Here is a 6,853-nt window from a genome sequence, read left to right as displayed (position 1 = left end):
TCGTCATCTACACCTATAGGGTCTTCTCCATTCGTCAACCTTGAAAGGTGATCAGCTCTGAGATGTGTCTTTCCTTTCTTTACTACTACTGTGAAGTCAAATTCTAATAAGATGATGAACCATCTCACTATCCGTACCGTATTGCATGCGTTGTTCACTAGGTAGAGCAAGGCTTGGTGACCTGTAAAAAACACAAACTTATTGGCTAGAAGATAATGCTGAAATTTCTTCTCAGCATAAATCATTCCTAATCCCTCTCGCTCTGTTGTTGTGTAATTCCTTTCAGCATTGTTGAGCTGTCGACTAGCATAGCAGATTGAAAAATCCATGTTTCCTTCTTCTGCCTGAGCCAGGATGCATCCTATTGCATATGCCAAAGCATCTATATGCACATGGAATATCTTCTCCCAATCTGGTGATTCAAGACTAGAGCAGTAATGAGTGCCTCTTTCAGTTTCTTGAAGGATTCCTCACACTTCTCTGTCCATTCGAAATTCACTATTAGCCTGTAAAGTGGTTGGCCTATTATAGCGTACATGTAAATGAATCGTCTATAATATCCACAATGTCCCATAAAGCTCTGCACTTGTTTCGCGTTGGTTGGTCTAGGCATATCCACTATTACTTTTATATTTTTCATATCCGTGGATATTCTGTTATGTGAGACAATATGTCCGAGAATTCTGCCTTGTCGGACCATAAACACACACTTCTCAGGATTGAGACAAATGCGATATGTCCTACATTTCTCGAATACCTTTCTTAGGTGTTCTAGATGCTCATCTCTCAGAAGAGAGTGTACACACAAATCATCCATGTATATTTCTAGAAACAATCTCAAGTACTCTTTGAAAGCATGCATCATCAGCCTTTGGAATGTTGCGGGAGCATTAGTTAAACCAAATGGCATAACTCGATACGCATAAATTCCCCACTCCGTTCCAGAAGTTGTTTTGTGTTGATCCTCTGGCACAATGGCAAGCTAATACGACACCAGAATGTTGTCAAACCATCCTCCGAAGGCCCCACTCTCTATGGCGATAGCGGTCTACTATTGATTGCACAAATCTCTACAATGCAATGACTTTTCGAAGATGTCGACGACAAGACGGGCTGAAATCTACAAATCTTGTATCTGATGAACTCTGACTCTATGTTGATGATGACGGCGATGACAACGATACGATGACAACGTGCTAAAAACGTAGATGCTGAAATCTGTGTTTTTCAAGCTAAATTTGCAAACTTTGGCGGATCTAACCGTGCGGCAAGGATCTGCTGCAAGAAGATGAGATCTGCGAGGTTTGGGACTTGTGGTACTGAATCTGACTACTACAAATGCAAACCGTTGATGCAAGGGGTGTTCTACCGCCGGGTCTCTGTAAAAATGCTAAGGGTTCTATTGTCCCAAAAACGCTAGGGTTGAATCTGTGTCTGATGCAAAACGCTGGGGGATCTGTTGTGTCTACCATCGCTAGGCTGCTGCAACTGCAAAACATTGGGCTTGTTCTTGGCTGAAAAAGCTAGGTAATCATGCCGGGGGGGGGTCTTGCCGAGAAGGTGCACTGTTGAACACACGGTTCCTGCTGCCTTTTCTGTCAAAAAGTGCTAGCGCTAGGTTTCTTATATACTTGCTTGTCAAAATTGCCCTACCCAGTTTCTCAACAAAGTCACTTATTAATAATAAGTGAAAAATGGCTAAAATAGGGAAAATAGATCTGGGCACTGTAAAAATGTTCCCGATGGGTTCTGATGGTAATCTGATGATCATGCTATGTGTAGCTAGAGGATATGCATCTACTCTAAGTGCCTGGGCATGCACGGTCTACGAATAGGCTCACAAAAGTGTCAGAACACTTCCTAAGCTAGGCTGATTGAATCCTTGTCATGAAGTAGCTTGTCCACGTACACAAAGGGTTAGATGTGCACGTGACATCCCCTCCATTTAGTGAGGTACCGGTACCGAACTGTATGGCGTCGAGGGAGATCATCAACAACGTGTGGAATCATGGAAAGGACTCTTCGTCGACCCACTCTGATGTGTGGCTCATGCGATACTTGAACTTCATAAAGGTCTGCAACGCTTGCTTCTTTGGGCCGCGTCGAGAGAGACACAAACTCATCTGTGGCTCCTTCAATACTTCAACTTCATCTATAGTCATGCTTCTACCTTCTTCAAGAATCTCTGAGGATGAAAATTCTTGAAACCACTTCCAACACAAACACGTGAACATACCCATTCCATGTAAAGTGAGTGAAAAATTTCTAGTCTTTTTTAAAGATTGTGCATGCAATGTAGATGAACATAGAGGCAGAGTGCCAAACCGTTCATCACACGCAAACAATGGAAACAAAACTTGTCTTCTGATCTAAGTCAATCAACTGTGGCAAATCACAATGGAAATGCCAATGCTTGATGCTCAATCCTTCTTGTGCTCTTTCAGATATTGTGTCATGCCAAGAAAAAGACATGGAATGTGGATTCCTTGAATGCAAACATTTCATCCTTTCATGAGTAATCTGCATACATCCCTGCTCATTCATGAGTGAATCGTGTTCATCGTACCATATGGCATGCCTATAAAAAGGGATCAAAGAAACACGGTGATTAAAATACAAGAAACCATCATGAATGAAACACTCAAACAATGTGTGTTGACTAATCATTCAGACACATAATATTTCCTGTGGGGGTTCTTTGAACCTCAACTCGAGAGCCAAGATCGGTTCTTCGTGATTGATCAAATCTACAACGAGGTTAGCTTCACTAGACAAAGTATCAACTAAACCATCACCCTTGTGAACAATCACATCTTTATCCTGCAAATCATCATGCTTGTGAAAAATCACATCTTGATCATGCAAATCATTATCATGCAAATCATGTGTGTCATGCTTTGAAGAAGACAAGACTAAAAGAGTCTCCTTCTCCCGATTCTGCTCAATCTGCACCTGCACATTAGAAAATAATAGGACCAACTATTGCATGTGTTGGTCTCTCTGTTCGGCGGCCAAGAGTGCTTGCTCACACTCACGCTTCAAGGCTACCCTTCTATCTTTGGCCGCCAAGCACGCTTGCTCGCGCTCACACTCAAAGACTAACCGTCGTTCTTTGCGCTCGTGATCCAATTCGGCTCTTCTTGTTTTGTGCTCGCGATCCATTTCTGCTCTTCTTTCTTTGTGCTCGCGATCCATTTTGCTTTTCTTTCTTCGTGTTCACAAGCCAATTCTGCCTTTCTTGCTTCGCATTCTAACTTCTTGTCCATCATCATCTTGTCGAAAGCCTCCATAGGAGTTGGTGCAATCCTTGGCATGGATGGGGAAGGGGGAGGGTCGGAAAAACCTCTTGGTGGGGAAAATTCTTCTTCACCACCTTCATGCTCGTCACCTTCATGCAAGTATCCATTCCATTTCGGGTGATGACCATACAGTAAAATCTTGGGTTCGTAAGTTCACAAGGAACTTGGGGTCTTGTGGGTCTTGAGTTCTTGGGTTCTTGGGTCTTGAGGTTCTTGAGGTTCTTCTTTCGCTTGCAATCTGTGTTAGAGAAGGATCTTCTCTTACTTGAGCTCTCCTCTTTCCCGCGGATACATCCCTTGGCGGACTTGTGCTCACACCAAGGTTTCTTTTTTCCACCTCACGTCGATTGGCTGGCCGCTAGTGCACGGTCGACTCTCCATGAGTGGAGGCTGGACCAGCCCTTCTTTCTGGGGTTTCCCGTCTCTCTTTAAAAACACAATTAGGAATCGACACGCCCAAGAGGACTTGGGTTACGTGCGACCGCAACAAGCAAAAAAGTTTCTTGTGGTTCTTTCCTTGAGTGATATAGAACACCGTCAAATCTCTGATACCAATGTAAGGTGCAACGGAAGTGAATGTTGAACTTTGCTCAAGATGAGTGCTCCGAACTGTGCTCAACTGTGCTCAAGGGTTCCTTTTACTTACGGAAGGGAGAGCCTTTTGTTCTTTTAGTGAGAGAGTGCAATGAACACAAACAAAGTGGTGAACATTGTGAATAAAGGTGCTGAGACTGAGAGAAAGAGAGAGAAGAATATGACACCAGAATGTTGTCAACCCCTCCTCTGAAGGCCCCACTCTCTATGGCAAGAGCGGTCTACTATTGATCGCACAAATCTCTACAATGCAACGACTTTTTGACGATGAGGACGACGCTGAGACGGACTGAAATTTGAAAACGCTAAGGGCTGAAATTTTCAAATCTTGTATCTGTTGAGTTCTGACTCTCTGTCAGCGATGACGGCGATGACGACGATACGACGACACGCGCAAAAAACACAAATGCTGAAATTTGCATTTTTCGGATTGAATCTGCAAACTTTAGCGGATCTAATCGTTCGGCGAGGATCTGCTGCAAGAAGGTGAGATCTGCGAGGTTTGGGACTTGTGGTATGGAATCTGATTGCTACAAATGCAAAACGCTGATGCAAGGGGTGTTCTACCGTCGGGAATCTACAAAAATGCTAAGGGTTCTGTTGTCCCAAAAACACTAGGGCTGAATCTGTGTCTAATGCAAAATGCTGGAGGATCTGCTATGTCTATTGTCGCCAGGCTGCTGCAACTGCAAAATGCTGGGCTTGTTCTTGGCTGAAAACGCTAGGTGATCATGCCGTGCAGGTCTTGCTGAGAAGGTGCATTGTTGAACACATGGTTCCGGCTGCCTCTTCTGCCAAAAAGTGCTAGCGCTAGGGTTTTTATATACTTGCTTGTCAAAATTGCCCTACCCAGTTTCCCAACAAAGTCACTTATTAATAATAAGCGAAAAATGGCTAAAATAGGGAAAATAGATATGGGCACTGTTAAAAAGCTCCTAATGGGTTCTGATGGTAATCCGATGATCATGCTGTGTGATATGCATCTACTCTAAGTACTTGGGCATGCACAGTCTGCGAACAGACTCACTAAAGTGCCAGAACACTTCCTAAGCTAGGCTGACGGAACCCTTGTCATGAAGTAGCTTGTCCACCTACACATAGGGTTAGATGTGCACGTGATAGCTTTGTTGGATCGGGGGTGTTGCCTAGGTCTTCTTTTTTGTTAGGCTCATCTACACAATTAGTATGTTGGGAGTTGAATGACCTACACGGCTAACGCATCGAGGATCTTTTCTTGGCTTTGCTTAAACACCTGATGTTGGGCATCGAAGAGACGTGGCACCTAAATTGGTATGATTGGTGTTGATACCCTACCACCTACTGGTATTTTGGATCCTTTTAGAGCTCGGGTTCATGGAGGGAGGCAAAGCGGCCTCAGCCTATGTCTGGCTTAGGTAGGTTGGAGGTGTTTTGGCTCACTCTTACGAAGTGAAATTCTCTCTATCCCTACATAGGGTTCGGTGCTCTACCAATCATTTTATATTTTTGATTCTGCATGCACCATGGGGTCAATGATCCGAATATTGCCTTGATTCTTTGGTCTGGCTACCATTCCCATCTCCCCCAGTAATAAGGGGTTGTTGCTTTAGTGTTGCTTTTCCACAAGAACCATTTGATAAGCTTCAAAAATTCTTTCCAATTGGATTTTCTCATGTTTAGAAGGGGAGATACAAATTATGTAAGGGATCATGTAAGCATCAATCACAGTGACTCTAATATGGAAGGGGAGGAGAACAAGATTCCATTTTCTCATTACTATTGATCTTGCTCAGGAACCAGTCAAATCAATGCTTATCCATAATACGCATCCCGAGTGGAGTGCCTAGGTGGCTGAACACAGTGCCCTTATCAATAACTTTCCCTAATCATTCTGCGGGGTCAAATGAGTCGCTTTCTGAGAGAGAAATCAATCTTGATTTCTCAATATTGCACACTGAGCCGGAACCAATAGCAAATAGTTGGACAATCTTGAGGGCTCTTCTTAGCATTTTTGACTTGGCTTTAAGGAAGAGCAGAGAATCATCTACAAACAGCTTTGCAAGAAATTCTTTACCTCCAAGAAGTCACAAAACTTGAATTTCCCCTTTTATTGCATTGTCCTTGAGCGCAACTACCAGAGGGTGAGAGCCAATTGCAAAGAGTAGTGGGGCAAGGTGGTAGCCTTGCTTGATCGATTGCTTGATCTCAAACATTCCCACTATCCTGTTGCTGAAGAGAAGTAGTAACTCCCTTTTCCAAGCGTGTGAACTCGCACATATTTTGGGTCCAAACCCCAAAATCCCATGATAGCCACAATGTAATACCAAGAGATCCTATCATAAGCCTTATTGAGGTCAAGTTGAAGGAGGATACATTCTTGCTTGATGAAAGTAGCGTACTCAATGCTGACCATGGCAACCAAGATGTTATCATATATAGAACATCCTTTGATGAATCCATGTTAGTGGGGGTTGATGATTCTGTTCAAGGTTGGAGCCCGCCTTAAAGCTATCACCTTGGCAATGATCTTGTATGCAATTGTCATCATGGAGATAGGCCGCCAGTGTTTTAACAAAGAGCAACAAACCAACTTGGCAATAGGTTTGATCAGCCTTTTTTTGAGGCTGGCATCCAAGGACCCCTCCAATAGAGCCCTGTTTGCTAGCTATGATATTGAATTTTTAATATCCTCCCAGAGTTCTTTAAAGAATTTGGATGTTAGTCCATCCCACCCAAGGGACTTTTCCTTCCCCATTGCTTGTAAGGCAGTCCAACATTCATCGATTGAAATTGGCCTCTCCAACGATTTTGCTTCAATTGGCATTACACCACATTTAACAGTACCAAGCAAAAGGGCTTTGTCCTTCTCGACTCCTGAGAGCAATCTTTTGGCTGACCAATAATTTGACTGAGATGGCCAAGCATGAGCTTGCCCATAACATTCTGGTCTCTTACTATGTTCCCCCTCTTGTCAATGATAT

This window comes from Adiantum capillus-veneris, chromosome 17 (assembly GCF_014529385.1).
Source record: "Adiantum capillus-veneris isolate H3 chromosome 17, ASM1452938v2, whole genome shotgun sequence".
NCBI classification, from domain to species: domain Eukaryota; kingdom Viridiplantae; phylum Streptophyta; class Polypodiopsida; order Polypodiales; family Pteridaceae; genus Adiantum; species Adiantum capillus-veneris.
This window is presented reverse-complemented; position numbering follows the sequence as displayed.